The sequence below is a fragment of the Aulostomus chinensis genome, chromosome 8, assembly GCF_037954235.1.
Source record: "Aulostomus chinensis isolate RoL2024-O1b breed Wild chromosome 8, RoL_Achi_v1.0, whole genome shotgun sequence".
Lineage (NCBI taxonomy): Eukaryota > Metazoa > Chordata > Actinopteri > Syngnathiformes > Aulostomidae > Aulostomus > Aulostomus chinensis.
This window is the reverse complement of record NC_141327.1, coordinates 29,003,348-29,031,279: the sequence shown is the minus strand read 5'-3', so window position 1 is coordinate 29,031,279 and position 27,932 is coordinate 29,003,348. Positions and strand designations below refer to the sequence as shown.

Genomic DNA, 27,932 nt, shown 5'->3' with positions numbered 1-27,932 from the left:
CAGAGCTACAGTAAGTACGTCATTAGTCGCTGCTGTGCCCTGAATGGCAATTTCAGGATAATGGAATGTTGAATGTTCCCCTCCCAGGACGCTCTTGAGTCTCCTGCAGACATCAGAGTGACTCGAATACATATCACTTTATTTACTGCTGGCAACAACAAAAATGCAACACAACCAGCAGTCCAGCTAATTCTATGGAAATGTTAAAATGTCATCAACATTCTGAGCTGAATCCTGAGTGACTGATTTACATGGTAGTGCCCCTGAGTGTCTCCTGTGTTTGATCACCAACCCGCAGTGGTGAGGGTTCAGGATCAGGCCAAGCTAATATTCCCTGCATGTTCACATGTTGGTTTACTTTCAGGAAAAAGACCATTTAGATTCCCGTTTATTGAAGTAACTGTGCTGCAACCTGGACGCAGAGGGAAGTTCCTCTGGATTCACCAGCAGACAGATCAGCTGCCGGGGGGGGGGGGGGGGGGGGTGGGCCCTTCTGGGGCTGTGGGACCTGGATCTTTGGGGCCCAGAGCAGCAGAGGCCTGGGCTGTGCTGCTGCTCCCATTTGACAAAGTCTGACTAGCGAAACCACGGATATCCTGAAGGAGCCTGAATCCCAGTGAACGTGTTTGAAACGGTTACAGAAAACCTCAACTCAGCAAATCTGTTGTGATTTTTGATCTTTGCTGTTGAGACAAATAGAAAATCTTTCATTTTTATTCACTGCAGGACGCCAAGTGCCAAGAGAAGCAGGCTATTTTTCACTTCCTTCCATATGCTATGCTAGCCATATACTTGCTAGCCGTTCAATTCAGTTCAAGCCAAACAACTTTATTAGTCTCACGAGGAGGAGGTTCGTTGCCAGCAGCTTTTTTTTTTACGTGGCACACCATCTTGTCAACGACAGCAAAAACACAAGCTAACACTTGGAACAACATCTTCAAAGAGAAGTTCATACATGGCTCTTGCTGATGAAGTCAATAAGATTACGTTCCAAAGTGTGACTGCTGACGGGACAAACGACCTCTGGTGGTTTGTCTTGCAAGCAGGACAAATGCAACACAAGAACTTGAATTCTACCACAAATACACAAGAGGTATAAAACCGGCAAAGTGACCCGGAAATATCCAACATACAATATACGCCCCAACGTCAGCTGACATCACGCGCCATGAGACGCGGCAGACACCAGCTCCAGTTTTCTCCCCAGGTGAGCGGCTGATTTACTGGCTGCTCTGCTCTCAGGACAAAGCCAATTTTTCGGCCTTGGATTTGTTGAGTTGGTACTCAGCTAAAAGGCAATAAAGACACAGAAGTTCCCAGCCGTCTCCTCGATGGTGCCGGGAGCTCCGAGCAGCGTCCAGGAGTGATTAACGACGCATGTCACACGCCGCGTGACCTTTTCTGATCACATGTCAGCAGCCAGCCGTATATCACAGGCTTGTGCACAGACTCGGGTCAGAGTGAGCAGAGACACCTACAGCGTCCAACCCCCCCCTCCTCCAACACAAACACACAAAGACAGAGTGACAGGTTTAATTTCTCGTTACATAATTATGATATATTGTGTTTTGAGCACCAATCAATCAGCTAATGTAAGGACCGCATGTGTACAGAATGCAGGATTTATTTTTCAGAGCGTTGCCAGTAAGTTAATTCCCTCAGTGTTTTTTTCTTTTCAGGGACTGTCTGGTGCCTCAGAGCGGCCGCTGTGCTTGTGTTCCATGCTGAGGTGCAGCTCTTATTTGTAGGTGCTGATGTGTTGCGTAACACGGCCAGACATTCAGCCCTCCTGCGCCACATTACTGCACCGATGACAGCAGCACAAACCAGGCCAGAACTACAGCCCTCTGGGGCATTTTCACCACCTCCAATGTACTGAAAGAGTCTGATTTGATAAAGAAATGAAGAAAACCGGGGGCAGACAATCCAAAACGGAGAAACAGATCCAAACTCACAGGTACACTTTTGTAAAGGTTCCCTCTTGGTTTTTAAGAGCTCAGAATTGCACTTTTGCCATTAACAGAAAGGTTACACAGTGATTTAAACATTGTCTTTGGAAAGAGTTCTCCCCTGACCAGCATCGGTACCATCTCAGCTACACACTGGTGGAGCGACACACAGAGAGTGTGTGGTCGTGGGTTGAGGTTTTGCTCTGAATCAAACCCTGACATCTATGTGCTCAGCTGTAACACACACACTCACACACACACACACACACACACACACACACACACACACCCCGGATCTCTGAAAACAGTTAAACTGCTCTGCTACATTTAACTGGATGAAGACACATACATATTTTTTATTCATAAAATTTTGATTTCTTATTTACTTCCTCCTAAATGTTCTGTAAATACAGTCCTTCAGAAACATTATGACCACCTCAACCTGAAGTTAGCCAGTTAGCTGGCTCGTTAGGAACTAGCATTGGCGATGATCTCGCAAGCATCAGCCTCCACTCAGCTCTGAACCAGAAGAATGATGGCAGAAGGACTCAACGTTCACAATCAGAGCATTCAACAATTTCATTCAACAATCCAACTACAGGAGTTCTCTCCTCTGCGGTGTAACTGGGGCAGAGTGAGACATAACACCAGACTCACGAGCGGTGCAGCGGCGAGGTCTCAAAGCACTCCAGCAGCCACCAGCTGTGTCCCTGTCACAGTAACGGCCTGTTTGGCTTTTAATTTTCTGCCAACAAACACACAGATGCTTCTTCCTTTCCTGTCCAGCAGTAACCATGAACACAAATATGATATTATTTTCAAAGAGCTCACTTGTCCCTGGCTGGTATTTGACACACATTTCTTGCTTGCTTCTTGAGAAAAACCTGAATAGGAGTTGCTCAGAGCAGCAGAGGAGAAACGGAGCGCTCGAAGCAGAAGAGCACTCGTGGTGTCGGGGGCACACGGAACAGCTGAGCCGTGTTGCTGGCCCCATCTCTGTCATTCTTAAACACAATCCTCTCTTATATCAATTGCTTCAGCTCACTCTGGTGTCTCCCTCACCTCTGCTGGGGGTGCAGGCTGTGCTGCACCCTCCCTGCCCTTCTCAGGCTCACTGCTTCACACCTCACTGCACATCAGTGCCTCAGTGGAGCCGCGGACTCCAGGAAAGACCACAGCTGGAGAAGTGAAGGGTGGCAACGTTGTCATAGAAATGCACATTTCAGTTAAAAGCATCAGAGGCTCGATAGAGGACTGACTTGATAAAAAAGAATGGCCAGGGATGAAACACACACACACACACACACACACACACACACACACACACACACACACACTGCTCGTCAGCAGTTAGCGCTCTCATTAGCAGGCTCCAGACTGTGCTGAAGGCTCAATGGCCCAGAGACTCCCTCACATGTAGGAGAGGTTGTTACTTGTGTCAGTGTTGGAGCAGCAGACCTCAGGTGGCTTGTTCGGTCTCGTTCCAGTTACTTCTAGGAGGCCTCCTTTAAAATAAAATGCGTTTGTACGTTTGCTATTTTGAGGGCAGCTACTGAATGTTTGCTTCCCTCAACATGGTGCTCCTTTTAAACACCTTTTCTAAACCTTAACCAAGTGCTTTTATGCCTAAAGCTAAACACACCAAACTAAAAATATGTCATATCAGAGAGTTGGAACAAACAACTTGTACAGCTATGATGCCACTCAGAAATCATTGTATTCAACGATAACACGGCGTAATACAGCAGGAACCACACACAGCAGATCCTCCCATCTAATATCTGAGGGGGCCAAAACCCAGAGTGCTGCAGTGCCAAAGGGAGAGTAGGAACTCTGATTGTAGCTGATCTACCAAAATAAAGCAGGCTAAGGACGTCTGTAGTAAACACTGAGAATCAAGCCAGCAATCCCAACTCCCAGACGACCTCTGCATAGCACGCCAGCAGCGGCAGCACACACCTGAAAGCAAATGCGACAGGCTCTTAATGATGTTGGCTAGCTCAGATGAAAGAATGGATCTGGCCCAGTAGAACCCGGTGCAGCTCCACCGTCCCCCATTGACATTTCCTTCAACTAACAAGCCATTTGTTCATCGACTTTCCAGAGAGAAATAAACACTGACAAACAAGCGCTTATACCCGTGAACACCAACCATGTACACTCGCTCGCTTCAGACATTGATTTCTGAGCCACTGAAGGAGCTTGGGAAGGTGGGGTGGGGGTGTGTGTGTGGGGGGGTTAGCTGAAACCCCTGTGGAGGTTTTATAGCTGGAGCAAGACGTTCAAACTTCATGTACACTCAAGTATATAAACGGAACGCTTTTGCTTCTGTGTTGCTAGACAGCGTTTGACCCTCGCCAGGGAAATTCCTGCACCTGACGAGTGTCTTGTCCTGGCCTCTCCGACGGGTGCTGGACTAAAGGACATTCTCCTGGTGTGGTTCAGGTGTTGCACGAGCTGCTTACACGTCTGGGCAGGTAAGCAGCTCGTGCAACAGCTGGGACGTTGTCAGCTTCCAGGAATGATCTCCAGATCCTGACAGCATGGCGTCGTGGGTTATTCAGCATCATGACATGATGGAAGGAGACGGGGGGGCAGGACCGCATGCCTCGGGGTCGCGTCACGGGTCTCTGTGCATTAACGCTGACATGACATGCACCTGTGTTTGCTGTTCATGCTTATATCTGCACATTTGCAGCCCCCCTCCCCCACCGCCACCACCACGGGACACCATCACACACCACTCGCCCCCTGTGCTGTTTGTGTGGTGCAGATTAATCCAGGATTCATCCATGAAAAGAACATGTCTTCAAAGTGCCAGGCGCCCTTGAAGGTGAATATTAGCCCACTGAAGTCCATCGCAGAGAAAAGGTCAAGACCCTGTGAGGACAGCGACTTCTCAGATCCGCTCCTGTGAGACCCTTTTCAGGCAGTCGGTGCAGAAATTCTGGCGTCAGCTGCCTTGGCGACTGGTCTCAGATGAAGTCGCAGGTGAAGGAGCCAGGTGCGGGTGCTCTGGACCAGGGTGGTCGCACGTTGCTGGTGAAAGTGAGGCCGGTTATTCTGTCAGATTCAGCGCCGCTGATGAAGTCTCATGGGAGTGACGTGAACTTTAAAGGCCACATCCTGCAGTCAGCTCACCGAACGAACGTCCCATCAACACCTGTGACACCCGAGGTGTCGTGTTGTTTGATAGAAGCACTGCTCTTGTTGTGACCAGTGTCCCCTGTGCAACAATCCTGCAGGTCCACCAGCATGCAGACACGTCCCACCTGCCAGCAGAGCTTCCTGTCAAAGGTGAAGTTAACACAGTTGTGAAAAAAAATATGTGAAAGAAATGTTTGGTGAGCAGGTAAGAAGTGTCGGATCGATTTCTGGACTCCTGCAAAACCAGAATCAAAGCTAAAATGTTCTTTTTTCTTATCCTTCTTGTTGGATGCAGTTGCTGGTGATTTGGCTGCAACTTTTGTATGTTTCTTTTGAGCCAGATGGGAAACTTGAAACTCTTTTTGTTGGCCGTTTATTTGACGGTTGTCAGGACTGTGTGAATATTCGGTGTGTACTTCAGTTCCTGACACCTGATGTCAGGAGTCGTGTTCCCAAAAACATGAATTACCCAGACAACACAGTCTCACAGCGTTGCAGCCACAGCCAGACGTATTTTTTCAGGGCCCTGCGGAAATCAGTTGTTCATAAAATGTACACGCAAGTCCCATTTCAAATCTACAAAGTAGCAAAGCGCATAATGAAGTTTCTCAACCAATTTCACAGCGTTGAGGAAAGAGACGACTGCATCTCATCTCACGGGCCTGCAGGTTAGACGTACAACCCTCAATTGAACCAGACTACATGTAGATTCTAAAGGAAACAGTTTGTGTCATTCCTCTGAGACTGAGCTGCTGACAAATTCAATAACATCATACAACTTTTCAATACAAATACTTGCAAAAGGGATTCAGTTCTTCTATACACCCTGAAATTCTACTGAGTCTAAGAGCTGCGCGCAAACCGAACCAGATTAATAAAGCAGGCGGCATTCAGAGAGCTCGTCCCTCTACGTGGACACACTCCACCGTATGATATCATCAGAATATACCTTCACAAATGTTCCTCCCTGCTGCCAAAAGCAGGTTTTACAGATCCAGGACACCATTCGTACCATCTCTGGGTTCTTAATACTGATAAAATTCCACATCCAGACCACAAGCATGATGATCTCTGGGAGGTTTTCGTCAGACTCCAGTGGTGTGAGTGCGACCGGCCTCAGAATCTATGATTTGATCCACATCACCTCCACCAGGTAATCACTTGTTCTCTGTAACAGGATGATGCCATTTATTTTTGGAGGCTATCTGCGACCAGCAGACGCCACGCTTGGCAGAGGCAGCAACACCCTCAGCAACAACCTGATGTTCCTCTCTCACACACATTTGCTGCACTCATCTGCGGTTCTGTGACATAAGAAGGGTGAAGATATGCGTGTTGCAGGTCAGCAGGCTTCCTCCGAGCCAGCTGGCTTCCATCCATCAACTGCACATCTTCCACCCGTTCATGCAGCAGACAGGCTGCCAGGAACACTTCTGTCTGTGCTGCCTCTCCCTCAGTGTGCGTGGAACATTCAGGCTCTCCGGGCCTCAGCCCCTCCCCTACTGACCTCTCCACACTGAGTTCTGCCGTGGTCAAACACGACCAGGCACATTAGCTGAAAGAGGTACATTCACTTCCAGCTCAAACTCACAGAAAATACACCAAACGACCTATCACATGATTGGATGTGGTCACAGTAAAACCCCTGGTTCAATGGCACCCTGCTGAGTTGGAGCACCAGTTGGATTTCATGGTTCTTTACCTGTGCCAAGGTCATGTGTTCACCTGCGTTGCTTTGCCTGTTTGCGGCAAAAAGTTGTGTCTGGATTTAATTCGTTTCGGCAGGATTTGAATGGATGTTGTAACTGAATCTGATGATGTCATATTGGATTGGCGGAGGGAAATGTGAGTACCCTCGAATTTGATCTCCTCCTCCGTCCACTCGGTGTTTTTGTGAGCCAGGTTTCTGAGGTCTAGAGAGGTTTGGCTTCGAAAATGTTCTCTCTTGCTCGTATAAAAAAAAAAAAAATCATATATTGAGAACCCAAAAATTAGTTTACGTATTTTGACATCGTCAGTAATTACATCATGTTACTTGTATACTAGTACTTTGTTCCCAACTCAGAGGTACCGTCAGTCATAGTGTGCTGTGTTTTGAGGGATTCAAGCGTGGAATACACGAGTGAACTTCTCCCTCACATTTGACGCGTCCAGCTTTTCTATCAGCAGCCGGTTATTTTCACCTGTTGATGGTCTCATGGAATCCTTTGCGTCAGCAGGTTGAGGAACCGCACCCCCTTCACGCGTGTTGGCATTTTCATGAGCTGTGGGAACGTCCCAGTGCACCTGACAGTTCAATAGAATTAGCCTCAAATTGATGGGCGACTTATCCCATTAACCTGGTGGAGACAATGAAGGAGGCCAACCAGCGCTGAGCGGGAATTCATTTGTGGAGTTGATGTTATTTACTGCCACTGTACGTGGAGGAGGACCACCGGAGGGAGGAGGGAAGGAGGGCGAGAGAGAGAGAGAGAGGTTCATCATAAATAATCTCGGTTGACGAGCGAAACTTCAGTGGGCGGAGACTAACACTCCTGTGATTAAGCCGATAAACTGAACCCGTGTGGAAAAGCCAGTATGAACACTGAAGCAACACCAGAGGAGGTTATTTGCCTTCTGGTGCCTTCAGCTCACTCGCAGTTCAGCGCAAACGTGAGCAGTGTCAGGAGGAACACGTTACCGCGGTAACGGTACCATAGCAACATGTTACAGTAACATACAGTTGGAATGGAGTCATGTCACAGGTTTCAAATAAATAATGCCCTTATTTTGGTGGAAGGGATGTAAATGTCTAATAATAAACAATCCTGTTTAAATTCTTATTTTGATCCCCCCCAAAAAATCCACAATGTCGTCCAGTTGCTCTTTTTGAACTTTTAGCCATACATATTCCAACTTTTTTTTTTCATGATGATCTACGCGGTTACCAAGAAAGTGATTTAACAAGAAGAAATCCTGGATGGCCTGTTTATTCACATCCATTCCAAGACCTGGATGTTGGCCTCCTTGGCCCCTCCCCCACTCCTACGTGTTTCAAGAAGACGGCTTAAATGTCGGCGTAATCCTGCTAACAGGCTAACAAACACGAAACAAAAACAAAAACAAACACCTTGCATCCTCAGCAGGCGTCAAACTCCTAAACCCGCCAATTTAACCAAACTTCACAAAGTCTCGAAAGAATTTTGCTCCAACCAGGAAGAATACAAACGTATGGGAAGTCGCTGTGTGGTGCCAGAGCAGCCCATGACTCATCGCATCATCATCATCATCGTCATCATCATCATCGTCATCATCATCAGCTCCGGCGGTCCATGAATTCCTCTCCATCGTGACGACTTTGTGAGCTTCTTTTATGGCGAAGTTCTTTTACCAGCGACGGAGTGGATCAGCTCCTCTGCCCGGCCGGCAGCCTTTTATCCTCTGATGTCAGGAGCAGCTGTAAAACCCGGAATACATCAAACACTTCTCCCCCCGGCGACCTTTCAAACCGACCCGCTTGGTTTCTTCACGTGAAACTGCCTCCCGGGCCACATCTGTATCAGCTGCTGGGGGACACCACACCTCTGGCTCCTCTTCGTTCCACTTTCATCGTTCTATCCTATGAACAGGCTTCGTGCAGCGGCAATCAAACCTCAAGCCTGAAAAACCGTGAGAGTCCAGGTCGTGAACACAGACCTGATGGTTGCCGAGCGGTCTGTTCGGACGAACCTGACCTTGAGAACCCTCAGGGCTTAAGAGGATAATAAAATGGAATTAAAATGTATCTAGTAAATGCAAATAAAGGAGAAAGCAGTCATGCATGGGGTCCATCTGATACAGACAACAGGGAATCATGGCTAAGTGTCAAATGTTTGCTGCAGTTCTAATGATTCATTTTCCCTGTTAAGCATTTCCATTTTTGTTGTTGCCAATTTCAACCATCATTTCAAGCATTATTATGGTTTTTAATGTTGTGATCAGGCAGTTTCAGTCCAGGAAGAATGAAGGAAAAAGATCTCGGACTTTGTTAACTACTCTTCCCTTCTGCCTCTCATCTCTGCATGAGACTTCCCCAAAACTCGAATCTAGAAGTCGTCTAAGCGCAGCGATGTGTGGGACGGAAGACGTCGGTGTAATCCAGGCAGCAACTCCATTTCCTTAGAGGCACGTTTGGCAAAATAAATGACTTCTTAATCCTCTTCTGAGGGACAAAATGTTGAGGCACTAACAATGTTTTTCATATATACTTTAACTCAACCAGGCTCCAGAGCCACTAATGAGTGTAAAGCTGCAACAGGCAAGAGGGGAGCCCTCCAAACTAGTTTTTTTTCCTTTCTAATTCTGCTTCACTCCACATCCGTACAGCTGAGTGGTTCGTTCAGGTCTCAGCGGCAAGAACAGAACTCGTCCACGCAACTTCACTTCCTTCAAGCGTCGTCTTCATCTCCTGTCACTCACTCTCAGGTTTCCCATTTGCTCTCTCTCTCTCTCTCTCTCTCTCTCTCTCTCACACACACACACACACACCTCTACCTTTCATCCTTAAAAAACGGAATTAATGCAAAAAGCAGGGAATCTGGGACAAGTGATCGATTACGCTTTCTGGTATGCAAGAACCAGCGTGACGTGGTTACCTCGATCACACACTGACACCGCTGACTTATGAGCGCATCATAGCAGGAGCGCCAGTCATTTCACCCTCAGATCCACAGATCTCAGATCAGTCCACCCTTTCAGCAGGTTTCATTTTCACATTCTTGCTAAAATGTAAGGAGGAGTTTGTTCCAGCAGGCTAAACATGGCAGGCGTAGTAAAACTCAACCGGTCAGAAATATCCAGCCCTGCTGGCGTCGCCTCCACTGTTCTGAGCTTTTGAAAAGTACAAGCAGGGACTAGGTCAATGATACATTCAGACCCCGATCCTTACAATCAGTTCTAAGTTCCTCAAAAGGTTCCATGTTCCTGGGGAAACTTCCCTCCGTCATCTCCAAGTCAAGAGTGACCTCTTCAGATAGTTTACATTCATTAGATTAACGAAACAAAGACCTTCTTCCTCTGATGCTGGCAGGAGCCACCCAGCAGCTTCAGAGGAGCACAATGAAAGTGTTCCTGTGTGCTCCATCCTGGAGGAAACAAGCAATCCCTGCTGAATAATCTCATCAACACCCCCCCACGCCCCCCCCCCGTCCTCCGTTAACCTCGTCTGCTGCTCGTCTGTGTTCTAACCTTCACTAATGTGAATCTGACAGAGCAGAGAGCATCTGTGACACTGAGCCTCCGTAAAACTGCTCGTCAACACTGTGCTGCTTATAATTGGAGGCTTGCGCGTGCCCGCCCGCCCACACACACACACACACACACACACACACACACAGTTCCATGTTCCGCCAACATGCCATCGTTAGACTGCATCGTGCAGAAGCAATGCAGAGGCAAAACTCCTTTCTTTCAATGGAACTTCAGCAGATTGCTTTGCAAGACCAAAAAAGGTAAAAGCCCATGTTGATGAACAGGATTTGGAGTGTTTGAGTTCGGCCTGACGGAGTTATGGAGTTACTCTTCCAGCTGTCAGTTCCATAGTTGTGTCATCACTGCGGCACATAAACTCCGACCTCGATGACGCTCGCACATCTGGTCAGTTTGTTCCAAACTCACAACTCGGAGCACAAAACAGGAGGAGACACAGAGTTGCAGGACAAACCAGATTTAAGGTCGTGTTCACACCAAAGACTGCGGCAATTAAAATAATGTATGAATGCACGCGCGTCGCAGAAGACGCTCTGCAGTCACGGAGAACAGGCAAGAACGAGAGCCTCCCTGATGTTTGAGAGTGAGGGAAGAGGACAGTAAAAAGCTCACCGTCACAAACATGTTACAATCACAAATTCGGCTCATCATGCAAACAGAATATGTCGTGTAAAACGGCACTCACACCAGAAGTAAACCGCTCTGGAGGTCACTCGATAGCGGGCCGAGACCTCCCCTACCAGGCCGACCTGGGAGCGGTTAACTGCTCCGCACCAGAGTTTGAGGCCAGCGTTCACACCAACCAAAACGAACCACACCAAGGAGGTAAACGCTCCAGGGATCAGTTCAAGCGGACTAAACAAGGCTGGTGTGAACGCGACAAACTAGCAAAGAGAAGCTCCAGGTGGTTGAACGGATCGTAACACACTGGTAAAGTTACAGCAGGTAACTGTCAATCAGCTCCCATGGGGGAGGGGAGCTTCTCTCAAGGTGATGAACATCCTGAACCGGCACAGAACATTCAGATGTTCCTCAACACCCTCAGCTGGCTCAGAAAACAGTGCAGCAGGTCAACGTTTCCAACAGAAAAACAAGGAGAACGTTCCATTCATGTTGTTTTCTGGTCACTGCTATGAAGACGATTCCTTCTGGATGTGAAGGAAACGTTCCCATTTGCCTATCCAGGAAAATGTTCCCTTTATAATTTTCTTCACATTTGATCTGTTGCAGAACATTCTGAGAACATCCCTGGTGGTGTAAAGCCGGTTCTAAAGGATGGGGAACATTATTTGGTGGAATAAAAACTCATAATGTTCTGGGAATGGTGGAATGTTCCCTCCTCAGAGGGTCTTTACAGAATGTTTGCACAAGGCAAAGATGTGGAGTTCTTTAGAGGGAAGCGGAACGTTTTAGCGGGTCACTCAGGGAATATCCAGGGTGGTCGGGGAACTGTTCAGGCGACCGTAGGACATCCCTGTCAGGTAAGTCCCTGTCTGCCCAGAACGCTGGCAGATTTTTCTTCAGGAGAACATCAGCCAGTGGAGTGGAGATGTTCCCTGACATTCTGGGAACAAACAGCTGGATTATCCCGACAAGATCCCGGAGAAGAGTGTTCTCTAGATACACGGGGAAGCCTGAAGCATTCGTAAAGAGAGAGAGAGAGAGAGAGAGAGAGAATGAAGGGAATGAGAGGGAGACAGGAAGACTGAGGAGGACAGAAGAGGGCAGAGGGAGGAGGAAAGGATGTGGTGTCAAGGCTGATAGTAGTGGCGCTTTAAAGGCGGCGGGACACTGACATCAGCCGCCGCCTCAGAGGTGGTGGCGAACAGCAAGCGAGTGAATGTTAAATTATTTCAGTCCTCCTTCAACATTTAAAAAGAACTATTTTAGCCTGTCTGTCCTCTTTCGACATGGACAGCTACTGTGTGTGTGTGTGGGGGTGTGTGTGTGTGTGTGGGGGGGGGGTGCTGTCACCTCTGTGGTGAAGCATCAGTCAAAGATCATGATTTAGGGTTTGGCGTTATTGCCGTCCAGCGGCTTTCTACCTTCCAACAGCCGCAAACCAGGAAGTAAAGAACTTTCCAGAGCCTCATGTGACCTGGTGGAGCCCAGTGGGAGAACTGGGTCCAGTCAGCGTGATCCGCCCTCGTCAGACACTCGTTTTTGCGCCGAGATAAAAGATGGTGATCGTTTTAATAGACAAATCGTGATGTGGATCCTTTTGAGCTGAAGAAATCGTTTCTGCAAAGAATGTAAAAGGAGCAATTCATGAGGATTACAGTGGATTAGTCCTCACCTGCAGTAATCCCGTATCTAAACGGAGGAGAAATGTCTTCCTCACTTTCTGCCTCCTGACGAGCGCGTCATCGCCGTCGTGAGGCCAGTGTGACATCATGGGTCCTGGTGGTAGAAGCCTCACAGAGAGAACCTCCTGCTAAAATCCACATGGCTTTTCTTCCACCAACAGGTGATGGATTGGCTTGAAATACAACAAAATTAATAAATAATGCTGAAAATGTCCCCAGGTCGACAACACCTGTTTGTGAGAGGGAGTGACCGGAGCGTCAGGACAGATCCCTGACGTCAGCCTCTCAGGACTCTGCAGGGTGAACGCTCTCCCCCCTCGGGCTCCCTCTCATTTCACCACCAACAGAAGTTCCACTCCACAAAGAATAATTTGGGTAGAACGTTAATACCATGGATTAAGGTTCAGCATTTTTTTTCACAAAAAAAAAGAACATCGCTTAATTCAAACAGAAACTGATAACCAGCCTTTCCTCCCCTCTACCAGTGAGTCGGTGCCAAGCTGCGACCTGATGGTGTCTCTTAAATCTGGATTCGCCAGTGCCAGGGGAATTATTAGCACCGTTAGCAGCATGAGGACAGGGATTGATGCAGATCTAAATGCCGACTCCAGAGTCTGTCGTGACTGCGTGAGTCATAACTAAAGGAAAGTGCTTTTTTTTTATAAAAATGAAAGAGAAGGAAGGGGTCACATGACAGTGGAGAGCGGGCAGCAGAGGCGTTCTCGACTCAGAAGAGTCTGACCTGATGACATCCTGGCTTCACCAGAAGGGCTCCCGAGATGGAGCCGTGTCTGTCTATTAAAGCCATACTCCACCCAGAGGTGGACTTGGTCCCCCGGTGACTCAGCTTGAGGCGAAACTGCAGAGGGTGGCTTTGTTCACGGTCGCTACTGGACGATCGTGACGGTCGTGCATTCTGATGAACTCTCCCTCGTAGCGCCACAACAGAAGAGATCTGGTCAGGGTTCTCAGATCAAAGTGAGCGGCGGGATTACGAGGACTTGGACTTCTGAACCAACGGTGAGAAATCAAAAAGCTCATTAGCTTTTAGGGTAAAACACATTTTTACTCTTCAGTTCTCTTTGAGTCATGCAGCACTGGGAGTTTCGTGCCTTGCGGGGGAGAGATGATCTCAGGTGGACGCGCGGTGCTACTCCAGTTTGTTGACGATCTGCTGCTGAGCCTCCTCCTCCTCCTCTGAGGAAGCTTTTATAAAACAAACTCTTAGCCGTGATTCATCTCTCCTCATTATCTGCGATGCTCCATCACTCTCCTTGACACCTCGTTGCATCAGCGCTTCTGGCTGGTGTGACAATCATGTTGGATCGCTCGCCGCTCAGTGTGGGAGACAATGTGGCTGTTTGGGATACATTACGCGCCGCAGATGCCATTCAGGCCTCGTGTTTTCTCAACTGGGATGAAGAGTGGCTGATGACCAATTCATTCAAACCAGCTCAGGCGATGAAGGGGGCTTTTTCTAAACCGGATTTGTGTTAGTGGCAGATGTTTTTCCTCCAAAGCCACGATGAAATGAGGTGCGGTCAAAGTAGATGAAGGTGAACCATCAAGTCTCAGGGTCTTCCTGGTTCTAGTCAAAGTGGCGGGAATGATTCTCAGTGAAGAAGGAGGAGGAGGACGCGGTGACATTTGAGGACACACCGGGATTCTCCTGATGGCAGAGATGCTCTGAAACATCTCATGAAGCATTCGTGCCATGTGCCACAAAAAGGTTCTGCTCAGTTTTACATGCGTGTGCGGTGAAACCAGAGCCCGGTGCACCCGACCGCGAGCTCCACGCCTGAAACTCCTTTCCTTCTCAGTGGAAAATGAAAGATTTTCTGATGGATTTGAGAAGACTGGGGTTAAGCATCTGGTTGGATTTGATCAAGAATAAAAGTGGCTGCACATCCCAGCGTCCTGCTAACAAAACCACCTGTTGTCAGAAACTTGGCTGTGAATTTTCAGACGCTGCATTTCTGGCTCAAAAGTACAGGACTTGAGTACTGCAATACTTCTGTAATACTGTAAGCTGCCCATGCAGGGCTGCAAGGACGTGTGTAGGTCAGTCCCGACGTTAGCATCTCCACGTTTCCCTCCACCAGGATGAGGTTGGTCAGTGGCTTTTGAATCCTTGACATCAGGGAACTCTTCCATGTTCTTTAGCACAATAATCGGCACGATTTAACACGACTGTCACGACTTCTGAGGCATAAATGTGGTTGTTAGAAACGTTGATGAGCGTGAGTGGGATTTCCACGCGCAGGAGCGTGCTGGGCACTCACTGATGAGCTCGATGCTAACTTGCCTCCAGGTTGAGGACTAATTCCTGGGACACTCTATTGAGTAGAAGAGTTGGGATAATAGTTTCTTGCTGCACACTGAGCGAGGACGAGTCATGGCGCCCGTGTAGCAACAGATGGCTCCTAAACTGCGAGAGGCAGCATCATTAATACAGCAGTAGTACAAAAAGCCCCGAGTGTGGCTCATCGTAGTGAAGGAGGTGGTGCACCGCAGGGGAGCGTGTGAATCTGTGTCAGCAGGTTTGCATGCATGCATCCTAATGAGTGTGTGTGTGCGGTTTTACCAGTGCGTCCTCACTCCATCGAGACGTGACGTGTGACAGTACCAGACCGCCACGATCTATGACCAGTAAAAATAGACTGAAGCAGCTGTAGCACGTTGTAGGCTGCTACTAACACAATCTGTCTGCAGCTACACGAGCCGTCTGCTGGGACGCGGGAGGAAGCCGTGTTTATTAATCACTCTTTTACTTCCTGGGTTAAAGGATCCACACACGCCGTTACACAGAGAGTAAATATACACAACCTAGACAGTGGTCGTGATGCGTCTCTGCCACTGACCAGAGGAAGCGGGAGCCCCCGTTTAGAGAGTTTGTCTCAAGTTGTTCCGCCATCTGTGTCCCCTACTTCCCTGTGAAAGTGTACTTCATGGTATGAATGTCCACAGTGGAACTGTCTGATTTAAAGTACTTCAAGTACTACAGTAGTGAGCTAAGCCCAGAACTAGCCTGCAGCTCCAGTCCTCTCATCAACGGATTGCATGGACTGTATTTATGTTGCACTTTTATCAAAATGACTTTGCCATTACACACACACACACACACACACACACACACGACCAGTCCAGAGTGTGTGTGTGTGTGTGTGTGTGTATACGTATGAAAAATGTTGAAGATCTAAATTCTTAACCTCGAGCTCTACAGGTGGAAGATCTGAAAATGAGCGACAGTAAGCTGTCCACAGATGAAGGCGTCAAGAAATACAAGAAGTCAGGTCATTTCTGGTCTTCTGATTGTCTGTAACAGTCCCCAACACAAACACTTCTGCTTCCTGAACACACACACACACACACACACACACACACACACACACACACACACACACGAGTTAATTAATAAAGTTGGTTTTTTTAATCAGGCTTCATCCCTCATGATCAGACTGCGAGTCAAAGAGTAATTTATTTAAATTACCTCGTATGCTCTATTCATCTATCGGTTTGTGCCGTCAAATTAATAAATAGAGCTGTGAATCTTTTAATCGCTGTCCTAATTATTTTAGTAGTCAACACTTAACATTCTTTTGTAGCGTTGCAGTGCCGCGAGCCGGCTGGCTGCTAATTCACTGCTAAAATTCACTCACTGGAGATTTTGATGTTCCTTCAATTTCATGTTGATTCACAGCTCAGTATTGGTAATCACGTGTGTGTGTGTGTGTGTGTGTGTGTGTGTGTGTGTGTGTGTGTGTGTGTGTGAGTTAATTCAGCTGTGGATCAGGGGTCATTATACAATTAGACAGATGCCACATAGCTTTAACACAAATAAATTAGAAGTCATTATTAAATAATATAAGACAATTTGCATCTTTCCCTGCTATGGAAATAAAACAGCCCGCATGGAATTTTAGTCACATAACTGCTGCTTTACACTGCAGATCCATTGTTCGTATTTTGGTTGAGAATTATTGTAATTACAGCCATTACTCAAATAAGACAGCTGGAGTCTGCAATTATGTGGAAAAACAAACACTAAAAGCTTTCGTATGTAACAGGAAACGTCGCAGACTTTTGTTCTGTGTCGCTGCAACATGGCGCTAAATTGAAGGTGGAAGAGTGACGGTGTAAATGCACTCTGGTGGTGAGAGGATAAGTGAGACGACGTTGACACAGAGTTTCTGTTGATCGGCGCATTAACAGGCGAGGCAGCGCGAGAGGAGACGCTGGCGCCGACCTGAGAACGACTAAGAGCGACGAACTGTTAGCATCTTTGAGCGATGGCGCTGAGGGGAGCTCCTGTGCCACCCCAGCAATCAGCACAAGCTGGAGAGGAGCTGAGGAAACGTCGGTCCAACCACGCTGAAACTTTCATTACATCTGAAGGATCTGTGGAAATGCGGTGCACAATCTTCCTGGGGGGAAAAAGGAATGGGATTTCTGTTGGGAATTATAGTTTGATTTTGTGTTTTTGCAGTTCCCACAGCACCATCAGTGTGAGAACTGCATTCTTATGAAACTTTCATACAAGGTTAATAATTTTGGCCTGTAAACCAGCACATTTAGCGTGGGGATGCAATATGGAAATACGGCAAATTGTAGATGAAGATTTTACCAACTAAATATCATCCATCCATCCTCTCGGGTGGAGGCACCAGAAGAATCCCCGGCCCCCAGGACTGAAAACCCTCATAACCACCTCAAAATCCCATCCATGACATCACAAACAGCCCCGCCAGCGCCAGTTCAGTTGCCAACACAAACACCAGTGACATCAGTGGCCTTTGACTTGTAAACAGTCATTTGAGACAAGAGTGAACCGGTGACAGCGACAGCTGAGTATTGACGGCGTCATGCAGGACTGAAGCAGAGGAGTGTGACCCTGGTGAGGAGGGTCAAAGGGCAAAGGCAGGGATGTGAAGGGTCATGAGTGGGATGGAGGGATGAAGGGTGAGCATGGAGAGGTAAAATCAGAGCAGCAGAGCCTTCGGAGGCAGAGAGATGAGAGTGGAGAGATCGGGGGTGTGAGATGATGGATGGGAGGAGGGGGGCGGGTGTGGGTGTGATATGACAGGTTCTTCGTGAGGTTTGCCCGGGGCAACAGACTCATCGTTAAAGATACACGAGGGGGAGGGGGGGTCTCTGCGTGCCCTGCATTTGTGCAGCTCCGTGTGCAGGATGTGTGCCGGTGCATGGAAGCATGCAGGGAGGATGACAACCACCCTCCCCCCTGGAGGATCAGAGAACCAGAGGGAAGGGAAGATGAACAGTGTGAAAAATAAGAAGGAGAGTGACGAGGGCAAAGGTGAGTCTGAAACGACTGCGCGGCGAGGACGAGGCGCGTGGGGGATGAAGACGGGAAACAAACGCGGCACACGCTGCTAAACCTGCGCTGACCGACGATGACGTTTGAAACTACTGACCTGCAGGTGAGCTCGTCCGCACCTTTATCAGTGTGACCAATCCTCCAGACATCCGGGGTCATCGCACTGCATCAGCGGCTGACGGAGTGAATTACCACGAAAGCAGTCACAGGCTTGAACTGTGAATTCATTCCAGGAGTACAGGAAGTTCAAGGGAAGTGAGTACTACGAGTACCACGTTAAGCTGGGAATGAAGACATGTGAGTACTGCGATTTTAGCTGCGCCACTGAAGTGTGTTGTAGTAACACTAACCCACACTAGGAGGTGCTACCAGAGAGTTTACGGGGACGTGAGCGATAACACGCAGCCCAGCTTCCAATGAAGGTAATAACCTCGAAACACAGCGTTTAGCATGACCAGCAAGGAAACATTCTGTTCCTCGTCATAACGATCCCATGATACCATCTTCTTCATGCAAACACACACACACACACACACACACACACACACACACACACACACACACACACACACACACACACACACACACACACACACACACTCCAAGGCTGAAAATCAGTCCCCAACAAAGGCACGGTAGTTGGACATCTTCAATGATACCGATTATTGATGTAGAGAGCGGCGTTCACACTCAGGCTGACGAGGAGCTCCACAAACTTTAATGAGTCAGGGAGCAGAAAATGGGAGGAAACCAAAAACGATCCTTTTGAAAAGTGAATGAATGACAAACTGTGAACGGATCTCTTGAATTCGATGCTGAATCACTCACACATTTGTATCGCTGGAGGTTATTTGGCCCATACAACCGTAAATTTTAGGTTGTGGCTACTTTGTGTTAGCCTATGTGCTATCCAGGTAATCAGGCTAGAGGCGGTCCATCTCGGCACTACGAGGCTTTAAACCTGCATCCATAACACCAATGTGTGACATCACGGTGACAACATCCATTTATTTTCCAGAGTGTGTGGGTGGAAGTCACCCAGGCAAGAAACAAGATCACTATGGCAGAAGAAAGACTGGCAGCCTGAACTGGCAGCACCTCCACCACCTGGCTGGGCCCAGTGATTGTTGCGGCTCAGCCACGCGGCGCTGGGCAGCTTGTTCGTCAGTTCAGAGGGAATTTGTAAAGCCCTAACAACGTTTATTAAAAAAGTGCCCTGTTTGATTGAAGGATTAGAACTGATCCTCCACACACAGCCGGCCTGATAGGCTACACAGCGCTTAGGCAGAAAGTAAAGAGAGCATTGATGATAAATACACTCCGACTGCTAGCAGAGGATTTGTTTCACAGCCTGGACTGCATCGTAAGAGTACACACTCAGACACAAACCCACACACTCACATGCAGCACTGTAATCGGCTGAAGCCTATTATATTAGGATCTGTCAAGACTTTTAGCCCCACAGCCCACATGTAGGCAACAATCTCTCACATGTATGAACTCACACACACATACATGCAGCGTTGGGATTGTATAACAAGCTGGTTTTATGTAAGCGTGTCACACACCCACACTGGGAGTTGACAGTTGGGAAAGCGCAGAGGTGAAGAGAGAGATTGAGGGAGGGGATGAGGGAGAGGAGAGGAGAAAAGATGCGGTCAATTAAGCCTCACCAGAGCACACGGCAGCTTCACCATAGGACGTTTACTCTGGTGGAACCCAGGACCGCAGTCACTGGAGGGTTTTGGTCATCAAGTATTTACTGATTACTGAACTAATTCATAGATCCATAACAAACAAAAATACATTTTTATCATTCAAGAGCAACGTGCAGAAAGAGAGAACAATCCACGTCCCTGAGAGGAACCCAAGCAGCTGCTGCAGTGAGTGGGAAGTGTTAGCATGCAGCACCTCTGTCAAAAGCCATCAGGTACACTTTTCTCCAAAACAGTCTTTGTCTGCATGAACGGAACCAGACCTCTGCAAAGCATCTGTGACAAAACCACGACAAGATCTTGTAATTTTAGAATCAGGATCATGAACAGGCCTTCAAATTGTGACTTCATCCCACAAAACGAAACGTTTGTTGACGAGCAGAAGAGCGACTGCTGCTACCAATCATGGCCGACTTTGTCAGAGAGGAGGGTTACTGCTGGACACACCGGCACCCTGGACCTGAGCAGGCTGAACCAGAGTAGACACAGGAGGAACTACCAGGTTTGAGAAGCTGTCCAGGCGAGATGGCGGCGATGCTAACCTGCCCCTTGTGCTAAGCTAACTAGCACGGGCCTCCATCTTCTCTGGCGGTGGACGACAGACAGTGAATGCATTTCTCACAAAGTTGCCAAGTTCCTTTCAAATGAACAGCAAATGAGTTTCCTTTCTATTCACTGAATAGATGTCTAAACTTAATGCCATCTCACTGTAATCAAAATGGCGCCAAAAAGTGTTGGCTTTTTCAACGGATGCAGAAAAGGTTTTTCTCTCAAAAAGTGAAAACAATGGAGAAAAACATCATTAAACAGGGATTCTGTTTACGTATTCTGTCTCCTGGGAATTTGCTGGCTACACGTTATTGCCTCTCTGCAGGAAGACCCTTTTCATGGGGAGTTAGCATGTTTTCTCCCTGGTCATACATGTTTCCTGGGTTGCGGATGTCTTGATTTCCTTTCATTGTCTCAGGATGATAAGATTGCCTTTAGGTGAGCTTCTGCTCATCTGCATACGTGCTGGATGGCTTAAGCGCTCTTCCTCACCTTCCTTTGCAACACTCAAAATAAATTGAATGAATGTACTGAATGATCCGTCTAACGCCAACAGTCAAATTCAAACGTTCGCCTTCAGTTTGATGGAGCAGAGAATATGAGGACAACGCTTCATCCATTTACCAGCGAGCTGAGAGCTGCGTTTCCTTCCATCTGCTCCAAGCCAAACTACAGATTCTCATTTATTTGGGAGGCTCAAGCTGTGACGACGTGCCCAGAAAAGAAATCTGAGATGATTCAACATGTGTGTGCAATTGCAGCACATGCAAACTCACGAGCTGCGTATTCAGAGGCTGAGAGCATGGAAGCGGTCTCCCCCACAGAGAGACTGTGCTGACAGACAAGGAGGCAGGTTTGACTGATGAACTCCTCCCACAAACACCTGACTCACCTGATTTCGAATGCCGTAAGCTAAACTCAACGCTGACCCGTGTACCAGACAACAGCCTGGAAATACGTGACTGCAGCCTGAACATTTGATCACCAGCGTTTGTCATCTGTGGGTCCTGGCGATGTTTGAGCGCAACAACGAGATCACGTCACGGGACAGACGGACGGCCCCAAAACTAAAGAGATCCAGGATTACAGGTGTGATTTAATTTGGTCGACTAAAACTCTTCAGCTTTGCGAAACCTAATTAATCAAAATGAATCTTGGAGGTTTGAGAACTAGACTAAAACTAATAATCAAATGTTTCAGTGCGATGGAAACTTGCATGCATTCTACCATTTTGATGCAACGACTGAGACTGAAGCCAGCTTAGCACATTGAGACTCATAAGAAATCAAGACATCAAAGACGGAAACAGAGCAGGTTGGACCTGACTAGCATGAAAAGCTCGACTTTAATGGACTAAAAGTCCATTAAAGTCGAGACACAGAAACGCAGCATGAGAATCAACACTGACTAGAACGAAACTTGTCCAGTGTTGCAGTGACGCTAAACTTCCATCCCAAAACAGAAAGAGTCTATCTGTGAATACTTCAGTGAATAACCGAAGAAGGACCAAGCAGAGCGTCTGAGGTTTCCTCCACAGTCTCAGCCAGGAGGAGTCGCCGGCCGTCCGTTGCTGCTTCCTGCTGGCGTGATTCAGGTCAATGATGAAAGCGTCAATGGACAAGGGAATGAGTGAAGAGTTACAAAAGGGGAAAACTGTTCCCGTGGTTTTGTGTTCCGTGCTGAATTAAAACGCCGCGCCATCGGTGAACTGTGCGCCACACTCACCTGCTCTCTTTGAAAGCTTTATTCCATTCTCATCATTTCCTTTATTCCTTCATTCTCTGCGGTTTTCATTTGCTCTGTTCCTGTTCACCTTCATTGCTCTCTGAAGCTAATAGCTCCTCCATCTGACTTCAATTTTGCTCAACAGCCTCTCATTTCTAAATTTCTGGCCGTCTGTGGTGTTGCCTCTTTTTTTTTATTCCTGTTTTGGCGTTTTTAATCTTCCATCTGTTTTTGCCTCTTTCCTGCCGAGCTGTGTTTTTTACTTCGAATAGTTTTTCTCTCGATTGAAGTCCGGCCAGTGATTTTCTACGAAAAAAGCAAGTGTCGTTTTTTTTCTTTCAGGCCATTATTTTGATTTGGGATTCTCTTATTTTGCGCCTTGTAGGCCTCTGTGGAGTTCTTTCCTAAATTGTGAACTGCTGGATTAAATGATGGGGTGTTTAGGTGATGGGATCCGTACTGGGATGATATGTTGACCTGGCAATAAACTCCAAATTTGCAACAAATGAAAGCACAGACACAAGGACAGATCTATGGACGGGATTGAAAATAACACACACAATGCACACACACACACACACACACAAAACAACTGTAACACACACAAACACACACACTTTTACTCCAACCTGGAGGATGAAAACACTGCAGCAGGATGATAAATGACCGTTATACAAGTAAAAAGATTTGCCCCCTCAGTAACTTCATCCCGGCGCCGGGCCGGAGTCCATGGAGGAAGTCATTAAAGTTGTGACTGAGGTGAAACATCATTTGAAGAAGCTCTTAAGACTTTTTTTTTTCAAAATACTAAAATATAGAATAATAATAGTCTAGAAAACCCAAGTGGATGTTCATCCACTGTTACAGCTTCCGTTTACGCCGCCGAGGAGACACACTCCTCCGTTCATGACCACGGCGTCGCCTCCGAAACCAAAATCAATCCATCAGGAAGAACAATTATCACAGGAGTCCACAGAGTGACGAAAGGGACGTTCAGGGTGGAGTACGAGGTCAGGACAGGTGTCCTCAGTGGTTGTGGGTCAGCGGGTGGCCGTGACGAGGACAGAAGAACAATTCACCAACCAAATAAACTCTTTATGCTCTATATTTTCCAATTGTAGGACTTCCTTCATATTCCTACTCACGCCGTGCACGCGTGCTGCGCTCAGCAGTTCTGCAGGCTGCCTGATCAAGGTGAAAATGTTAGCGTACAAGTAACCGGATGTCGATTTGTGTGTGTGTGTGTGTGTAATAAGTGGACATTATTAATTCAGGATTGCAAAGAAGGAACTCACAATGAGTCCTCTCACCACACATGAAGCGTCATGTAATGGACGCGTTTCCACGTCTTTATCGCTCCCGTTGTTGACATCAGGGTCTCTATCACAGCTGATGGGAATCTGCTGAGGCGAGCAGACGCTTTGAGCTTCTGATTCATTTTGTTGCTCAGGGAGAAGCTGTTTTACACCAAAAAAAGCGTTTACCTACAAGACAGTTCTCATATTCCAGTGGCCAATAGTATTATAGCGTGCATGTATGTTTACGTCTGGAGTATAATCCATGCAGGCACCTGAGCATGAATATATATGCAGTGTGTGTGCACTCGAACGACACTTGTCGTGCACGTGATGCAAGTTGCCAGTTGGTTTTGCTGATATTCTCCATGTGATCGGCGGGTTCAGCCGCTGAGGCGTATGTACGTGCACGACCTGGCTGTGCATCTGCTGCTGAAATCATCCCAATTTGTCTCAAGGGGAACTTGATTTCCAGTGGCACTTGGGAGCCACTTCACTCCGAACAGCAATCCACTCCGAGAGTGATCGCTCCAATATCTTCCTCCTCCTCGCCTCTCCCTCTCTGGGTAGCACGTACTGTACTCCCACTTCCTCAAGACAGCTTTTACATCGCTCACCGCTTCAATAACATTTAAATGATTCCGAAGGTGATTCTCGACCTTTTGCGCGGTGTCGATTTCAGGTCAGAATATAATCGAGCTGCGTGTAATTGTGTAATAGTTGAAGTGTCCCGTGGCGGAGAGAGATGGAGATCTGAGGATGGAACGCGCAGCAGAAGGACATGACACTTGAAATGCTTTCTTTTAGTCGCATCAAATTAAACAGCACAGGGATTTACATTCAGGGTGACAGGCCGTTCTCATTCACAGCATTTATATACCTGATCTACTATGGTCTATATGATGCACGCAGCAATGAGCCGGGCGCAGGACGCGGGGACAGTTGCCGACTGATTCATCTCCTTTTCAACTCAGACCTTTTGGGCCCACGCAGACCTCCGCTGCTGCCTCGGAAAAACTTCAGTCTTTTTACTGAGAAGAAAAGAAATGTTGGGCATTTCAAGATCGACCTGCAGGGAGGTTTCACACTGGGCTCAAACTCACAACCACAGCAGGGGAGCAAGACGCGCTAGCAAGGAGGCTAAAACTCCCGTGTGCTAGCGTTTGTCACCAGCAGGTCTCGGGTGCTGGGGAGCGAGGGGCCTGCTGGCTGCTGCTCCTCAGCTGCGTCGTCGCCTGGACTGACGGACCTTCAGACAATCATACGCGAAAACCCGAGCATTATTTTTTTTTCAAGATATCAAAGGGTGTCAGACTTAATGCCCGCATCTGAGCACTTGTTTGACCCCACATGGACAAAAGTCTTACAGAGTTTTTATTTAAAACTTGAGGGTCACGGAGGTGGAAACGGTGGGGCGACACCACAGCAGCCGGCATCCATCAACACAAAGAAGTGGACTTTACTGAAACCAAGGAGCGGCTGGTTTCACTTTGCTGGCCTGAATCATCAGAATTTTGTGCGCGGGACTCGACTGGTTGATTCCCACCTCAGTATTGTGAATCTGAAGACGTGAGAGCATGTGACCCCCCCCCCCCGCCGCCACCGCCGTTCAAGGGGAAATGCCACAACTCTGTAAAGAGATCAAACATCTGCACTCTCTCTTGTTTGAAGCTTCCATGAACTTAACACAATCAACTCTCGCTTTTTCTCCAGAGTAAATCATCTCTGTGCTGATTCTATATGGCTGTTCAGCCAGCTCGTATATTTAAAAGCCACTCTGGTGATATTTAGTCATCTTGCAACACGCTGCCAATTCCACATTGTTGTATCTGCCAGATAATAACAGGGAGAAGTGAGGAGGTAGATGTGGGAAAGAACAGCAACAGATGGAGATTAACAGACTGAACAAGGGACTGAAAAGAGAAACCAACAATCAGGGTGAAATCTAATTTTAAAAAAACAAAACAGAGAAAAACTCCACACACAAACGAAAGGCTTGGTTCTGCTCCGAAGCGTTTGCTTGACTCTCAAACGGTGTTGACACTCCAATCACTGCTTATTGACTCCAAAACAGTTGATTTAATTATCTGTTCAGTTTGGTTGACTGATTATGATGAGGCAGGGTGTGCAGAAACAAAAATATCTCATCATTTCAGGATGGGAGAAACCCCCTCGGAGAGCCGAGACGTCTGAGCTGCTGGAGTGGCCCTCGGATAAACACGACCTGTGTTTTCTGGGACGCAAGAGAAGTGAGAAGTGAGGAGTCACTTATGGTTCATAACAGCGCGCAATCATCCCAAAATGGAACATAATTGCTTTGTACTTGTTGAGGTGGTATGAGGAACCAGGGTGACGAGGCTGCTGAATGGACCCACGCGCGTGACGTAGAAACCTGCTATCAGTTCCTGAACCTCTGATATCAGGGAAGTCAGATCCAGTCCGACCCTTTGTTATCCCGTCATGAGCTCCTGGGTGTTACGGTTTTTCTGGCTCTGTGAAACAATGAGTGACCAGCAGCCAGCAGTGCAGCGGTGGGACCAACCTGCACCGCGTTCGTCTGAGATGGTCGTGGTGACAGATCAGGCGCCGGCTCATATTTGAGAGCGTTTGTGTCGGATCAGAGAGGCGCCTGGCTGCAGGAGGACAGGAAACGATGCTTCTACATCTCGCCATCAACCGCTGTCAGTGGCTTAAATGTGAATAAGGTTAATTATCTTTTCTCTTCTAATCATCACTCTCAACCATGGTAGCTTTCCAAATTATTATATATTATATATATACATACACACACACACACACACACACAAAACCTACTGCCACATTTACCTGAGTAAATAAAGAACTTTATTTTGGCTCCACAAAATGTTGCTGATGGCCTCTGATGAAATTTGCTGAGATGTCAGAACCCACACTGAGGAACAACTGATTTGATTTGGGAATCTATCGGTATGTGATGACCTTGACCTCTGACCTTGGCGGAGCTACGCACTCTCCCTTTGGTTTAGTGATGTTTGACCAAAGTAGAGGCGGCTGAACTGACGTGTGTCGGACAACAGCAGTCAGACGCAGCGACGTCATTGCTCAACCACAAACTGGAGCCAAAGCCCCTGCCTGCATCAACAAGAACAAATAAATGAGATGAACTCTACCAAGATGACGGTCAGGGGTCGTTTGCTAATGATTCTGTCACTCACATGTGACCGTAATGGCGGGATCTTCACTGAACCGTTCTGGTCTAGAGGATGGCTCAGTGGGACGGTGCAGAAAACCAAACCTTCACCAACAGCTGTCTGGATCAGGAGTTCCAACAATCAGACGTGAGGAACTCTGGATCCGTTTGTCTTCTACCTCCTGAGCCAGAGGCCAAAGTGAGGATGGATCGGCCACTCCAGGAAACCAGCAGCTACGACTACACCGACCTGAACCCCCCTGAGGAAAACGGCAAGGAGGACACCCTGAAACCAGCCGGAGGCCAGACATCGAGGCGAAACCCGAGAGACTGGGAACAAACTGGGGGAGGCAGAAAAGGCCCAAAGCCTTGTTTGATGGCTGACGCTAAACCGGGAGCGATGGGACAAGTCCCAACAGTGACCAGAAACAAACAGCAGCGCTTTGCATTTCTAATGACGCTGTCCAGTAGGTTCCCTTGGATGAGAAACGTGGTTTCACTCCAGAAACTAACAAGCAGCTTCTGCTCCAAACGTGACTCAGACTCTCACCTGCCACCAGTGACAGCGGCTGCAGATGGGAATCAAACGGCGGCGTCCTGCTGGAAAGCCGATGCTGGGTTTAAGCCAACCAGCTCCCACTAAAACATTAATAGAGATTTGGATCAATCTGTCCGTTTGTTGCTCTCTAGAGGACCGTTCGAAATAAGTATGAGTCATGATTAAGTGGGAAAGTCTTCATAGTTTAACAGACAGTTCTGATGAATGTACAAACCAACTAGAAATGAGATCTGGCAGTTGACCGCTGCGGAGGAGCACCAGTATCGGACCACCAAGATCTATTTCATTCATATTCATTGCAGCTGAGCCTTGGGAGTTAATCCTGCAGCTTTGAAACTTCCTTTCTTTTTAGCATTTGGTTATTAGTTCTTCACCCTCTCTTGTTGCGGATCCCTGGCTCGCCTGACTGGCTGGTCACTGCGGCGCCAGCTAACGGGGGTCCTCACGGACAAACAAACCGCGATGTTCATCTCCCAAACTAAACACGTCTGCAGTAAAAGAATCAACGGAAGCTCAACTTTATTCAAGCTCATTTCAGGTAAAAAAAGAGCTGACGTGCAAATACAGAGTGTTTGTCCATGATGGCGAGCAGCATGTAACCCTGAGACGGAGCCGCCATCAGTGATGAGCCAGCAGCAGACGAGCCCCTGCATGGGCTGCTGCTGGATCCTACTGACATTCAAACGCCTCTGCCAGAGTTTGATGCAACAGTGTGTGTGGGAGGGGACTATGCAGAGGTAATTGATTGCCTTGTGGGCGTACTAACAACCATATTTCAGTTCACAAAAACATCATAATAATTCTTCGCTGCTGCTGCACCGTTCCATGTGAGCAGCTTATTATCGACTTAAATCTTTGGCCACAAAGCAGCCAAGAAAACACAGGACATCGATAAAAGATCTGAGCTTTGAAGACGTTTGTCTCAATGACTTTGATCCCTGCACACTGACGAAGACA

At 47.6% G+C, this 27,932-nt stretch overlaps 1 protein-coding gene and 1 long non-coding RNA gene across 3 annotated transcripts in view; one reads left to right on the top strand and one right to left on the bottom strand.

Moving 5' to 3' along the window:
* The window catches only part of LOC147258004 (uncharacterized), a 57,539-nt gene that overhangs the window by 3,443 nt on the left and 26,164 nt on the right, over positions 1-27,932 (bottom strand). The gene's annotated exons all lie outside the window — the stretch shown is intronic.
* LOC147258005 (uncharacterized) lies at positions 1,467-5,307 on the top strand. The gene is made up of 3 exons (XR_015117497.1): positions 1,467-1,530; positions 1,680-1,957; positions 4,648-5,307. It is a non-coding gene; the product is annotated as an uncharacterized LOC147258005 (long non-coding RNA).